At 38.2% G+C, this 14,644-nt stretch overlaps 1 long non-coding RNA gene across 1 annotated transcript in view; it reads left to right on the forward strand.

Annotated features, from left to right (window-relative positions):
• The window catches only part of LOC118004676, a 150,149-nt gene extending 135,845 nt beyond the window's left edge, over positions 1-14,304 (forward strand). The window contains exon 3 of the long non-coding RNA XR_004677668.1: positions 14,255-14,304. This is a non-coding gene — a long non-coding RNA (uncharacterized LOC118004676). The remainder of the gene's footprint in view (positions 1-14,254) is intronic.
• Positions 14,305-14,644: the final 340 nt, after the last annotated feature.

A 14,644-nucleotide genomic window follows, 5' to 3' on the forward strand; every position in this document is an offset into this window, starting at 1 on the left:
CTCTCTTCAAGGCACCAGCAACCTGCATATTGCCAAATATAATGGTTAGTTCTCGGGTCTTGATTAGCTGGTCTCATCAGCGGCAGTGATTACTCTGTCTTTGAAACCCCTTCTTTGGTTTTGGGACACTCTCCTCTGATCTCCTTTTAGCTCATTAGCCACTCCCTCTCAACCTTCTTTGTCAATTCTTCCTCCTTTCCCTTACTTCTAATCACTGGAGTTCCCCAGGGCTCAGTCTTTAGATCTTTTCTTTTTCTACACTCACTCCTGAGATGATCTCATCCTAGAATATTGTTTATTCAGTGATAATTCACAAATTTATGTCTGCAGCCTGGACCTCTCTCCTAAACTTCAGGCAGTCCTCACTTTGCACAGTGGGGGACCATAACAGTGACCATGTAAGCTGAAACTGTGCAAAGCATTCTTAATAACGAATGGGAAAAATTAGGATTTTGGGGGGAACCCTCAAAATTTTATCAAAAATTAAAAACTCTTAATATCAGTTGTAAATGTATAGGGAAATGAAAAAATAAAGATTATATTTAGAAACTAATATTTAGTACATTAATTTAAAGCATTAGAAATATTGAGAAATCATGTTTTAATTCTTTCTAAGATACTTATCTAGAGTAACTGAACCGTGCTTGCCTTCTTCTTATTGTATAACATAATATGGAACAAGCATCTTTTCTGTGCCTTGGTGAATTATCACAGTTCTTTCTAAATTTGGATTATCTTCTAATATTTTGGTCTTTGTGCTTTCAATGTGTGGCATATATTCAAGAGATTCTCTTTTTTTTAAAGATTTTATTTATTTATTTGAGAGAGAGAGCACATGAGATGGGGGAGGGTCAGAGGGAGAAGCAGACTCCCTGCTGAGCAGGGAGCCGGATGCGGGACTCGATCCAGGGACTCCAGGATCATGACCTGAGCCGAAGGCAGTCGCTTAACCAACTGAGCCACCCAGGTGCCCTCAAGAGATTCTCTAATGTGAAGTGTTTTACTAGTATCACCCCCACTGAGACATCTCCATCTTTTTCATTACAACCACTTTCCTCCTTTGTGTTGGTAAGCTTGCCTTCACCAGGCACCTGTGGCCGCAGGTGTAGAGTCTGGAATGGAGGCAGGGTCAACATTTCCTGGTCAGTGATTCCTTCTATAACTCCGTTTATGTTTGATTCATATTTTACTTTCAGTGTTACCACTTTTTTCTTCGCTACACTTTCATCTTTGTTGGCCAATTTCCTCTTTTGAGTACTCATTTTGGTGGCATGTCATGTGGATTTATCACAGGGAGACAAAAAGGCAATACGAGGACACTTTTTGGGGCACCTGGGTGGCTCAGTCGGTTAAGCGTCTGCCTTCGGCTCAGGTCATGATCCCGTAGTCCCGGGATCTAGTCCTGCAGTCCCGGGATCTAGTCCCACGTCAGGCTCCCTGCTCAGCGAAGAGCCTGCTTCTCCCTCTGCCCCTCACCCTGCTTGTGCTCTCTCTCAAATAAATAGATAAATAAAAATCTTAAAAAAAAAAAAATACAAGGACACATTTTGCTGTCTGTGTGGGAACTGGATAAGAGATGCGCAGTGACCAGTCACACACAGACTCTGAAAGAAGTGACATGATTGGTCACTGATCATGATGTGCATTTGTTACGTGCATGGTGATTCGTGGGCCGAGGAGGCGGTGGCGTTGTACATTCTGCAGTTACTCATAGTTAATATACTGAGATCATTAGAATTTGGATCACACTGTTGGAGGACTGGTATTATTTAATGGAATCATGGTAACTGAAATGTGAGCATAATTGTGGAATGGTGCAGAGAGAGGACTGCCTGACTTCGACTGACTTCTTGGACATACCCTCTTGTTTAATAAATATCTTATACTTAACATACCGTAAATGGAACTTTTAATTTTCTCCAACCATAAGCCTGCAATCCTCCTTTCTTGTTAAACGACAACTCCATTCTTCTAGTTGTTTGGGTCAAAAAACTTGGAGTTATTTTTGACTCTTCACTTTCTCTTACACTGCACATCCAACCCAGCAGCTGATCTTGTCAACTCTACGTTCAAAGTATAATTAGAATCCTACCATTTCTCAGGAGCCCCACCGCTATCACCCTCATGTGGCCCAGCATCATCTCTTGCCTACGTTCCTAAATGGCCTCCTCACTTCTACCCCAGTGCCGTTGCATTCATTCTCCACTGCAATCAGAGTGAGCCTTTAGAAAGGTAAGTTGATCCTGTGACTCCTCTGCTCAAAATCCTTCAAAAGCAGCGTGTTTCAATCGGAGTAAAAACTGAAGTTCTATAATGATGTCCAAGGCCCTACGTTACCCCCTTCTAAGGCTGCCTCTCTGACCCCTCTCCTTCCACATTCCCCCACTCACTCTGCTCTAGCTGCACTGGCCTCTTTGTGGGGGGCCAAGCATGCTTTGCCTCAAGGTCTTGGTACTTGTTTCACTCCCGTCTGGTATGTTTCTTCCACGTGCCTCTGCACAAATAGCACATTTTATAACCCATGCTATAGGAAATAGTAACACCTATTCTTCCAGTCCTTACTTGACAATCCTTTATTCCCTTACATTGTTTTGGGTTTTTTTTTCCCCCCATAGCTTCTGTCACTATCCAACATGTTACGTATTTATTTTTTAGATTTCGCCTGCAATTAAATTGTAAGTTTCACAAGGGCAGAGATTTGGTCTGTTTGTTTAGAATTTTAACCCCAGAGCTTAGAACAGTTCCTGGATCATAGTATGTCCTCAACAAATATTTGTTGAATGAATGGATGATGGATATTGCTGGTTTGTGGCAGTTCTGAAGAACCATATCTCCAAGTATGGCTTCTGCTAAAGCAGACCTGGTTTAGGGTGATGAGCAAGGCAGTGACTTTAGTTTGTTCGGAATACAGATGCAGAACTGTTCTAGAAGTATAAAATTGTATTGAAAACATTTTTATGGAAGATAGTTTTTGTCTATAGAGCATGCATATCTCGTCTGGGAACTTCTGGTGATCCTTTTGCCAACAAATGTACTGTATTAAACAAATCTGAAAAGTGATTTTTTGTAAAAATAAGTTGACATAAAATTATTCTTTATAATTTGGCTATTTTTAAAAAAGATTTTATTTATTTGAGATAGAGCAAGAGTGAGTGAGAGAGAGAGCATGAGGGGCAGGGAGGGACAGAGGGAGAGGGAGAAGCAGGGTCCCCACCCAGTAGGGAGCTCAATGCGGGACTCAAACCCAGGACCCTGGGATCGTGACCTGAGCCAAAGGCAGATGCTTAACCGACTGAGCCACCCAAGTGCCCCAAATTTAGCTATTTTGTTTTCATTTTTTTAATGATGGGGAAAATGGAAGGAGGTAAAAAGAATAATTCTAAAAACCCTGGAGTTGATCATATGTGTAAGGACCAGGGTGCAAAGGACTGAAGAGAAAGGAATCAGGTAGGAACCTGGAAATACAGTGTTGGATTAGATTGATCTTCCTTTGGAGGTTATATCAGACACCTCTCATGTAGACATCCTCTCAGATCCTTCTTTTTATTCCAACCATTGCCAGGGGTCATGAGCTGCATGCAGGTGTAACTCGACAGCACCATATCTTAGCCTCACATTTATTTCTTACTCCCAAACACAGAGTTTCTCTGCCTACATTAAGTGGGTTGCCTGCAGAAACACACTTGGGCATTCTGGAGCATATATGCAGATGTGAGGGCAACCTTGATTCATGGGGGATGGAAATTGGTAGATAAATATTCCTGTCTTTCATTTCTTGGGTGAACAATTCTGAGATGCATTCTTCATAGTTTTCTTAGAGGGTTTCAGGGGGATCAAGCCTCAGTTACCCACAGTGGTGAGGAACTTGATTGATTGGCTTCCCCTCTTCCCTCTTGTACTCTTCCCAGTTTCCCTCTCTGGCTCCTTGGGATCACAGCTCAAAATAAAGTACCTGTACTAGACCTTGTCCTAGACTCTGCTTTGGGGGGAGCCTAGACTAAGATCAACCCAAAAGCCTTTTTTGAACACTTTTGTTCTAATTGCTGAGGGGACCACACTTTCTATAAACACACTTATTTGAGATGTTCCCTTTTCCCTCAAGGACCTCCAATAGTTCTCTTGGCCTGTATATTAAGGATCCAGATCCTTATAGAAAATTGAAGCAAGGTATGTTACACTTTGACCCTACCTACTTGAACAAGTTTAACTGGTCTTCCTGTTTTCCCCAAATATGCCACCCATATTTTTGCCCCTATGTATGTGTATGTGTGTGTGTTTTCTCCCAAGGATTAATTCAAGTCTCAAATTCTTCTAGAACCTTCCTCAACCACTTAGATTACAACAATCCTGCCCCCTATTCACCCTTGCTGCAGTCTTTGTTTGGACCACCCATTTGATACTTATGCCATGTTGCCTTAAATTATTATTTATCTCTTTATTTATATGTTCAGGCTCAGCTTTATTATAATCATCTGTGGGAATAGATTGTATCTTACAATTCAATATCTCCAGCAGTACCTCACACAATGCCTTGAACAATAAATGCTACTGATGCTAAGACTGACATTGTGGTGACATGATCTGAATCAGTGTTTATCAAAGTGTATTCATGGGGTATTAATAGGCATTATAAGAACAAAAGTTTTCTGCATTCAATTAATTTGGGAAAACTTGGAGGACTTCTCTGAGTCTTTAAATTAATCAACCTTTATCACAATTCTCTAAAAGGAAAACAATATATGGTTTTCCCTAACTTACTTGGCCACAGAATTTTTTTTCATGAAGCATTACCTTAAACTCTTGAAATGCATACTTAAACTATTTCTAAATACATAGGTTGTCTACACTACCTAGGAATCTAGGCAGAGTGGGAGTGTACGGGATGGATTCAGGTTGCAGAAGGAAACACTATATGGTGTGAGAGAGGTTTACAATATACATGAGAGACAAAATATTCACATCACAAAAATCACTAATGAACACGTGTCAGGCTTTGTCAACAGGGCAAATTGAGTATACATAAGCTGATGGGATATATAGAAGAGGCATAAAATTTGGATGGGGGCAATCTGGTCTTCAGGAGGTACATGTGGCTATGGAGTTGTCTTGCAAATATAAGTTCTCCTGGAAGCTTGCTTTGGTATGCCAAAGTAAGAATACAGAATAGACTCACTTAAAGGACCATTGCTTCATATACCAATCATTTTCTATTTCTCAGGTCCATTCCTCACCCTTCTTCTGCAAACTCCATTTCTCTGGCTCCCTTGCTAATCCTTTTTAAATGAGTTTGTCTTATGAGAGAGTTTGGAAGGAAAATGGGGGGCAGAGGAAGGGAGAACTGGGTCTCTCCCTCTCTGTCTCTCCCTTTCTCCGTTTCTGAGAGTGTTTTTCCAGTTTTCAACAGGGGCTACATCTTTTCTGTTAATACCTCCTTCTCTAGCTCCCCCTTTTTTTAAGAGAGGGAGAGAGAGAGAGAGAGCTGGGGAAAGAGAGAGAGGGAGACGGAGAGAATATTAAGCAGGCTCCATGCCCAGCGTGGAGCTGGACTGAGCCATCCAGGCACCCCAGTAGCCTTCTACCTCTGGATATGGTAGTAGTTTCCTGTTTTGGTTAATCTCTGGGTTGCTTCACCAGCTCTCTTTGTTTTATCAATGTTTCCATCACTTGTGTAACCAATTCTCCATTTTAATTTTTTTTTTTGCTGAAATACCTGGAATGTATCTATTTTCCTCATTAGGCTTTGAGTGAAATGCTACATATTTACATGTTGCATCTCTCCTTGACTATGCAACATTCAGGGCAATGCCTCTTGTCTTTTTTTATCTCTTCATTGTGTCAGGCACATAGGAGGTACTCAATATATGTTTACTGAAAAAAATGCATGACCATTTATTTTTATCTTAGATTTGTTTATATTTCTACAAAATTTTGGAATATCTATGTGTTATGTTTTAATGCTCAGAAAGGAAATTCTTTCTATGAATAAATTGAGCATGGGGGAGAACCAGTTAAGGAAAGTCAGAACTTTTTTTCACTCCCAAAGCATTAGAGATAATAATTTTATTAAATCAAGTCTCCCTAGGGGGAAAAGGCTTTATTTTGGTAGTTCTCTTTGTTTCATCTCCCTAAGCCTTAGCCTTTGGAGGCCATCACCTCCAAACAGGTTAGAGGGAGGAAACACCTCAAGAAAGCAGAAGATATCCTTATATTTGAATTTCCAAAAATATGGCAGTGCTTCATCTTAGGCAGCTGGGCTCCTTTCTCTAGTTGTAATTCCTTAGAATGGTATAATTTCAATTTATGCTTAGCAAGTTGATACCTAATCACCTTTTGTTTAACAATGATGGATATTTAGACATATCAAGAGGTAGAGAAATCAAGAAATAGACTAGAAGAACTTTCAAGGGCCCTTGAAATTCATTTGGACTAAGAATAAATTTCTATTTCCTCCTCCTAATTTAGAGAATCTATGGTATATCCTGGCCTACACTGGACTATAGACTGTCCTTAATATGACTGTCACTCAAAAGTATGAGACTCTGTATTAGTCAGGTTCTCCAGAAAAATAGAACCAATAAGATCTATCTATCTATTATCTATCTATCTATCTATCTATCTATCTATCTATCTATCTATCTAGATATAGAGGAAGAGATTTATTATTAGGGATTAGCTCATGTGATTATGGAAGCTGAGAGGTCAGTGATCTGCCATCTGCAATCTGGAGGCCCCAGAAAGCTGATGGTATAGTCAGGTCTAAACCCAAAGGTCTGAGAACCAGGGAAGCAAATAGTGTCAGTTGGATTGTGTTTAATGTTTGCTATAACTCTAGGTGCCAGAGGTGCTTTTGTCTCCACTATTAACTTCAGGCTTCCCTAAGTATTCCTTCTTAGAAAGATTCTGTGTCTGGTAATTCTTTAGCTGTGGGTCACTGTTATTATAGTGAGTCCTTTGGGTGGCAGTAGTGGGGGTAAAATGTCTATATTTAAATTGAATTAAATTAAATCTAAATTCTATCATCTTATTACTAAACCCCAGTCTTTTCTTGGGCTTGTGTACCTGGGCTGTGACCTTTGCAGGTATTTCTTAACTGTTCCCTTTCTCCCTTAGGTGAGACAAGAAGGCCAGAGGAGGTGTTTATGAAAATCAAGTGTAAGGAAAAACTGTTTTGAACCTCATTTTATATTGTCTGCTCTTATAAGCAGTGATGGAACCATAGGTGTTGAAAACAGTGAGAAGAACAAGACTTTCAGGAGATCTAACTCTGAAGAAAGGCTGGAGATGCTGAGATTGCCCCAGACAGAATTCTGGAGCAAGAGTGTGGTGGTTGGGGTGATATGTAGTTATATTAACTGGCTCATGTTTCCTCAATGGGTTAAAAAAATGAACAGGAAAGTCTTGGATTGGGAGATGAAATGCAGGCGAAACTAGAGGAAGGCTCAGATAATTCAAGGACTGGGATAGAATGGATGAGTCAACTAGACAGAAACCATAAGTCATATAAATCATGGTCAGTGAACTAAGCTACATCAGGGTACTGTGAGTGATCATGTGCATCAACTATAACAGAAATTGACGTGTGTGTGACCAATAGAAACCAGCCTATTAGAATGCATTAAGCTTAGACATCACAGATGCATCCTGGCTATTTTGGTAGTTTTGACATTTGACATGCAGAGTGACAAGGATATAACTGAGAACTTTTACCAACAGCAGAACATACCAGATATTTAAATGTTATTTGTAGCATTTCATGATCCTAGATTAACAACTAATATGGCCAACTGACACCTTCAATTCAACTATAGGCCCCATTCTGTTCTACCCTAACTCAGTCTTCCCTTTTGAATTACCCAAATGTGATGATATTATTATTAATAACCAACCCAGTTTGGTCAAGGTCAAGAACAGGAGAAAATATGCCTCCATGGCTTTTCAAATAATTTGTTTTTTATAATGGAAAAATTCTTCTTCACTCTCATTGTTTTATAGTTATCTCTGATGTGCAGGACAATCCTAAGATTTATTCACATTTTAGTAAGTTAGTTTTTCTCTTTAGAAAGGAATAGATTTTACTGTGGTGAAGAAAGCACATGATGGAGGGAGAACAGAGTAAAGTAAATGGGAAGGGACAGCTATCTTGGGATACAAGGACATGCTGTATAAGAGAACTGAAATAAAATAAAGCAAAACAATACACTTTCTTGTTCTTTGGGGTGTTGTAAGCAGATAAGTGGTCATGGACACAACTTCTTCAGAGCCTCGTGTTTGAGCTTTACTTGGGATTTGTTTTATCACATGGTTTTGGAGTAAGATGTGACCATTCATTCAAAATATTAAGTGCCTACCATGTGCCAGACACTGTTCTGGGCACTAGGCATATAGCAATGTAGGAAACACACAACAAAAATTCCCTGCTTACAAAGAATCTACATCTTGTGGATGGGAGGGAAAGCAACAGTAAACAAGTAAAATAAATAGTATATTGAATGAGATGGTATGTGCTATGGGAAAAAATTAAATAGGAAAAGGGAAGAGAGTGCTGGGATGGGGTTCTTTTTGTTGTTGTTGTTTTTATTTGCAATTATAAGTTGGTTGGGGAAGCTTTCTCTGATTAGATGATGTTTGAGCAAAGACCTGAGGGCTGTGTGGGAGTGAGCCATGTAGTTCCAAGGAGGGAGAGCATTGCAAACAGAGGGAATAGTTGGTACAAAAGTCCCAAGTCAGGAGAATTCCTTGAATGTCAGGGAAACAGAAAGCAGATCTGTGACTAGAGAGGCATTAGAGAAAGAGTAGAAGAACATGAAATCAAAAACGCTTTAGGTGTCAGGTCATGGAAGACCTTGTAAGTCATTATAGGACTGTCTTTTACTCTAAGTGAGATGGGGGCTATTAGAGAATTTTGAGCAAAGAGGTGACATGAGATGACATATTTTAAAGACTCACTCTACTATGTTATGGGTACATTTTAAAGGTACAAAGGAAGAAGCTACTGGTAGCTTCCAGGAAAGAGTCATGGCTGGCGTGGGGTGGGGGGGAGTTGGGGATGTGGTGAGAGGGTTCACATTCAGATATACTTCAAAGACAGAGCTGACAGAATTTCCTGACAAATAGGATGTGGTATATGAGAGGAAAGAGGAATCAACGATGACTCCAAGTTTTTAGTGTGAGCAACTGGAAGGATAAAGTTGCATTTCTTGAGGTGGGGAAATGGGATCACAACAGGTGTGGAGGAATGATCGTGAGCTTGGTTTAACCTCCAAATATTAGGGTATTGGGAAGATGAAGAAGAACCAGCAGGGACAATGGAAAGGAACAGCCAGGGAGGTAGCAGAAAAATGGAGAGAATGTGGTGCCCCAAAAAGATCAAGTAAAGAAGGTGTTTCAAGGAGGAGGGATTGATCAACTGTGTCACCTGTTCAGATGATTCAAGTAAAATGAGGACAGAGAACAGACCTGTGGATTTAGCCATGGAGAATATGGGCAACTCTGGCAATCCTGGTGCCCATGATCATGCAGGATAATACTTTAAGCAAGAAAAGAAAAAAATTAGCTGCATATAATTCCAGATTGAGAAAGGAGGAAATGGGGGTCATTGTCCAAAGTTGAAGTCTATTTGGTAAGGTATCTGTATAGGATAGGTGTGACTTTAGCCCTATCTTATCTCCATGCTCAACCACAGCTCATTAATTATGGTTCAAGTTTGCTAGTGAGTTCAGGGATGGGGTCCATGCCCTCATCATGTAACCTTGAGCCTGTGCCCAAAATGACTTAGATTTTCTCATGATGAAAACAAACATAATGGTCACCACTAAACTAAAATTTCAAAGCCTGGGAATTGCTGGTCTGAGGGAACAGTGTTGGCACTGGATTTTTTTTTGCAAAGGAAAACCACATTCCACAACTATCTTTAAGTCTGTGGAAGTGAGTGGCTCCTGGGTGGTTCAGTCATTAAGTGTCTGCCTTCAGCTCAGGTCATGATCCTAGGGTCCTGGGATGGAGTCCCTCATCAGGCTCCCTGCTCAGCGGAGAGCCTGCGTCTCCCTCTCCCACTCCCCCTGCTTGTGTTCCCTCTTTCGCTCTCTCTCTCTCTGTCAAATAAATAAATAAAATCTTTAAAAAAAGTCTGTGGAAGTGAAAATTCTTAAAAATAGAGAAAAACAAAAACTGCCAATCCAAATGCAAAGGGTAGATTAGGTGGCTTTTGCATAAGTAAAGCTCTGTTAAAATTGTCCATTCTGATAAGAATGGACATTCCTTACTAGCATAATCATCAGCTGCCGTTTGAAATTCAGGAAGTGTTGTAGAGTGAGTGAATAAATGAAATGAATCAAGGAATAAGATTCCTTAGTTGCCTTTCAGGAGCTTTCTCTGACTAATCTAACCACTTACTAATCATTTCTTGTTCCTTTGGCCCTACCAACTCAACTCTAAATTCCTTGAGGATGATAATATGGCATTTATTTCTTTATATTTCTTATCACACTTAGTTCAGTATTAGAGCTATTACTTAATGTATTAGTCAGGGTTCTCCAGAGAAACAAAACCAATAGGATATATGTATATTTAAAAGGAGACTTATTTTAGGAACTGGCTCACACAATTATGAAGGTTGAGAAGCTATCTTAAGGCTGGAGAACAGAAAAGCTGGAAGTATGATTTAGTCTGAGTCCAAAGACCCAAGAACCAGGAGCACCAATGTCTGAGGGAAGGAAAAGATGCATGTCTCAGCTCACGTAGAGAGCAAATTCATCCTTCCTCTACCTTTTGTTCTATTCAGGCCCTCAGGGGGTTGGGAGATGCCCGCTCAGATTGGTAAGGGCATCTTCTTTACTCAGTCTACCCATTCAAATGCTAACCTCTTCTGGAAATACCCTCAGACACTTCAAGAAATAATTGATTATGAGCTATCTGGGTATCCTTTAGCCAAGTCCAGTGACACATAAAATTAACCAGTACAGGCCCCACTTAGTTAACCATATTTCAAAAAAGCAAAACCACAACAAATAAAATCCTATTAGCTCCCTAATGATGAAAACTAATGGTTGGAAAGCCTTCTGGGTAAATTATCTCACCACATCTCAAGCTTAAGTGGCTTAAAATTTTTTTTACAGGTTAAAAAAAATCTCAAACTACCCTTAACTAAAAAAATGCAAGGAGGGAAAAAATAGCATCTTAATATCTTTAGTGGAGAAATTAAGGCAGAGAAGGGTATCTAGTGTGTGGTGGTAGCATTAAAAAACCCTCAAACGCCTAACTACCTTCCTTTGCTGACAATGCACCGAAGTCTAAACCACACCTATACCCAACTTCCCTTCAGAACTTTCTTACTCTTTCTGTCATGTTTTTGACTCTTTGAAACCTCATCTCTTCTATGTGCCTCTATTCTTCTAGACTAGCATTTTTCAGAGCATGTTCCTTGGATTCCTCGGAAGATGCTCTCTGTTTATGACAGAGTTTGCTTTATCTGGGCTTCTGTCTTTATTTCATTTCCCACCAAGCCTGGATTTCACTGATAATCATAATAATGTCCTCAATTCCTTTTACTCCTTGCATATTCCATCCCATCAATCAATCTCTCACTCTAGGTGAACCCTTCTTCCAGTGTCTGTATTCTGCTCTCTGTTTTAGGAATACAGCTGGAGAAAACTGTATGGCCAATCAGATTGGCATTAATGCAAACTCCAACAAGGCATTCCATAATGTTCAGAAACCTTCTGACTTGTCCTTGGTCAGCTTGTTTTCTTTTCCCCCGCAACAGCTATTTTAAAATGTACTACTTTCTTTAGGAATTCTATCCCCTTTCGTTCTTTTCATTCTTAGCCAGCAATGTGTTCAAAGTCTTTTCCTCTTCCAAGAGAAAATAGAGACCATCATCAGAAAGGCATTCTCTCCATTCTCTTCCTGTCTCCCTTAAAAGTTGCCTGGGGGGCAGATCCTGTCCTGTTGTAGGAAGAGGTATCTCCCTTATTTTAAGGTAATTCTTTACCTTCTGTCCTGAGTCTCATTCCTTCTCCCTTTTGCATCTTTAATTTCTCTTTTCTACTAGTTCTTTCTCCTCTAGATGTAGAAATGTCCACAACTTAAGAAATAACTTCCCTCACTTTCACTATCCCATTCTTTCCTGTCACCACTTTCTTCTATTTTCCCAATTCCCTTTGATTTCTTAATCTGTCATAATCTGTTTTCTACCTCCAATGCAATTCTTCTTTTTTTCTGAAAACTACCAAATAACCTCAAAAATGAAAATCATGTAATTTAAACACTTAAAAAAACATAAAATGAGAAATGATTGTTTCTCTTTCTATTCATCTAATGCCCCAGAAATGGATTGACTATATTAGAATATTGACCCTTTTTCCTCTCTCTTTTACTCTGTTTTTACATTGTTTATGGTCTCATTTTCTATAGAGAAAATTCTGATTTTCATGTGGTCAATAATATGTTTTTCCCCTTTATGGCTTCTGAGTTTTTTTTCTTGTTTAGGATGATCTATATCTCAAGATTATAAAAATGTTTTACTATTTAAAATATGTTTACATACTTTTTCTTGTTTACTTTCTTATGTCTGAAATTTATTTTAGAATTTAACATTATTTCCTTCTACTTGGATAGCCACTTGTCCCAACTTTAATTTTTATTAAAGAATACATCTTTTCCCACTGAATTGAAGTGCTATTTTTATTAAATGTTAAATTTTTTTTTTTAAAGATTTTATTTATTTACCTGAGACAGAGAGAATGAGAGACAGAGAGCATGAGAGGGAGGAGGGTCAGAGGGAGAAGCAGTCTCCCTGCCGAGCAGAGAGCCCGATGCGGGACTCGATCCCGGGACTCCAGGATCATGACCTGAGCCGAAGGCAGTCGCTTAACCAACTGAGCCACCCAGGCGCCCTAAATGTTAAATTTTTGAATATACTTTAATTTGTTCTGTAATCTGTTCTACTGACCTATTTTCCTGTGCTGTTTTACTACCATAATTATTTGTTTACATAAGCCGTATGGTAGATTTTAATATCTAGGAGGTTAACCCCTTCATTATTGTTTTTTTCATAATTTTCTTAGGAAATTGTTATACATTTATTCTGGGTGATTTTGAGAATTATTTTATCTAGTTCCAACTTCTACCGAATCATCATACCAAAAACAAAATCATATTTTGGGATTCTAATTGACATTACATTAAATTTATACATTGGCTTGAGAATGATAGACTTTTCATTTTCAATCTGAGAGTTATAATGTGTTTCTTCATTATTCCATATTTTCAGTAGGCTTGATGACTTTCTTGTTGAATATATTTTTAGGTTTTTGTCACTATTTTGAATAGGCTGTAAGCTCCCTCCTCACCAATGTCTTCTTTTTGAACTGATCAGTGCTAATACGAAAATGTTAATAATTTTTATATATTTATCTTACTTCTAGCCACATTACTAAATTCTCTAATTAAGACCAATAACTTTTTAGTTGAGACTTTTGTATTTTCCAGGCATGTGCCAAATTCTCTGCAAATAATTATTTTTGTCCTTTCTCCCAATATTTATTGATTTATTTAATATTTTGTCATGTTTGGAAACTACTCTCATCTTTTAGTTGTTTTTTTGCTCAGGAATATCCAATTTAATATCTCAATTTTGGGGTGTGTATTTATGTAATCACTTATTTTTCTCTTTTAATTTTTAATGTAATAAATAATACTAATACATTTCCTAAAATTGGGAAATCTTGCTTTTCTGGAATAAACTTTACTTAGTTACAGAATAACTATTTCAACACATTGCTAGATTTGATTTGTTAATATCTAATCTCAGATTTTAATTTTTATTAATTATAATTGTTCTAGTTTTCCTTATTGGAATACCTTTATTAGTTTTTGGCATTAGTATTATGATAGAATGGATTAGGGAAACGTCTTTTCCCTGCCTCTACATACCCTAAAATAGGATACATGGGAATGATTTTTCAATGAATTTAGAGACAACTTAACGGCAAATCTTCGAATCTGGTGCCACTTTAAATGGTAAAGCTTTAGTATGTATTTTTAAAAATTCTTAGATATTTATGTGTTCTACATATCACTGAGTCAATTTTGGAAACATATTTTGATGGGAAATCACTTGTTTCCTTTAGATTTTAAAGTTTGTTGGCAGGAACAAATAGTGCCAGCTTACTAAATATTTTGAATAAATATTACATACTGCAAGAGGTGCTGCAAAAGGATTTTTCTCATTTTCACTTTTGTGCTTTCTTCACAGTGCTCAGCACCAAGTCATAGAATAAAAAGCACTGTACTTGAAGTCAGATGGCCTTTGTTGAAAGGCGGCTCCACTATTAGCCATGTGACTTTAGGTAAGTTGGACTCTTTGAGTCTCAACTTCTTATTTATAAATGAGGATAATACCTATTTTATTAGGTTTTCATGAGGAACATACAAGATAGTATTCCTGAAATATTTTGGCAAAAAATAAAATGTATAAATGTGAGTTGTTATTATTATGTCCTTCATGAATAATTATTAAATTTTTTATTCTTAATTGAAGTATAGCTGACATGTAATTAGTGAATAATTATTGATTTGTATTGGTTTAATTTAAACATTGCCTCTGTAATGAAAGCATGTTGTAGAATATAATACAAATTGCATT

Source organism: Mirounga leonina, unplaced genomic scaffold, assembly GCF_011800145.1.
Source record: "Mirounga leonina isolate KUSES-001 unplaced genomic scaffold, KU_Mleo_1.0 Mir_93, whole genome shotgun sequence".
Taxonomy (NCBI): Eukaryota; Metazoa; Chordata; class Mammalia; order Carnivora; family Phocidae; genus Mirounga; species Mirounga leonina.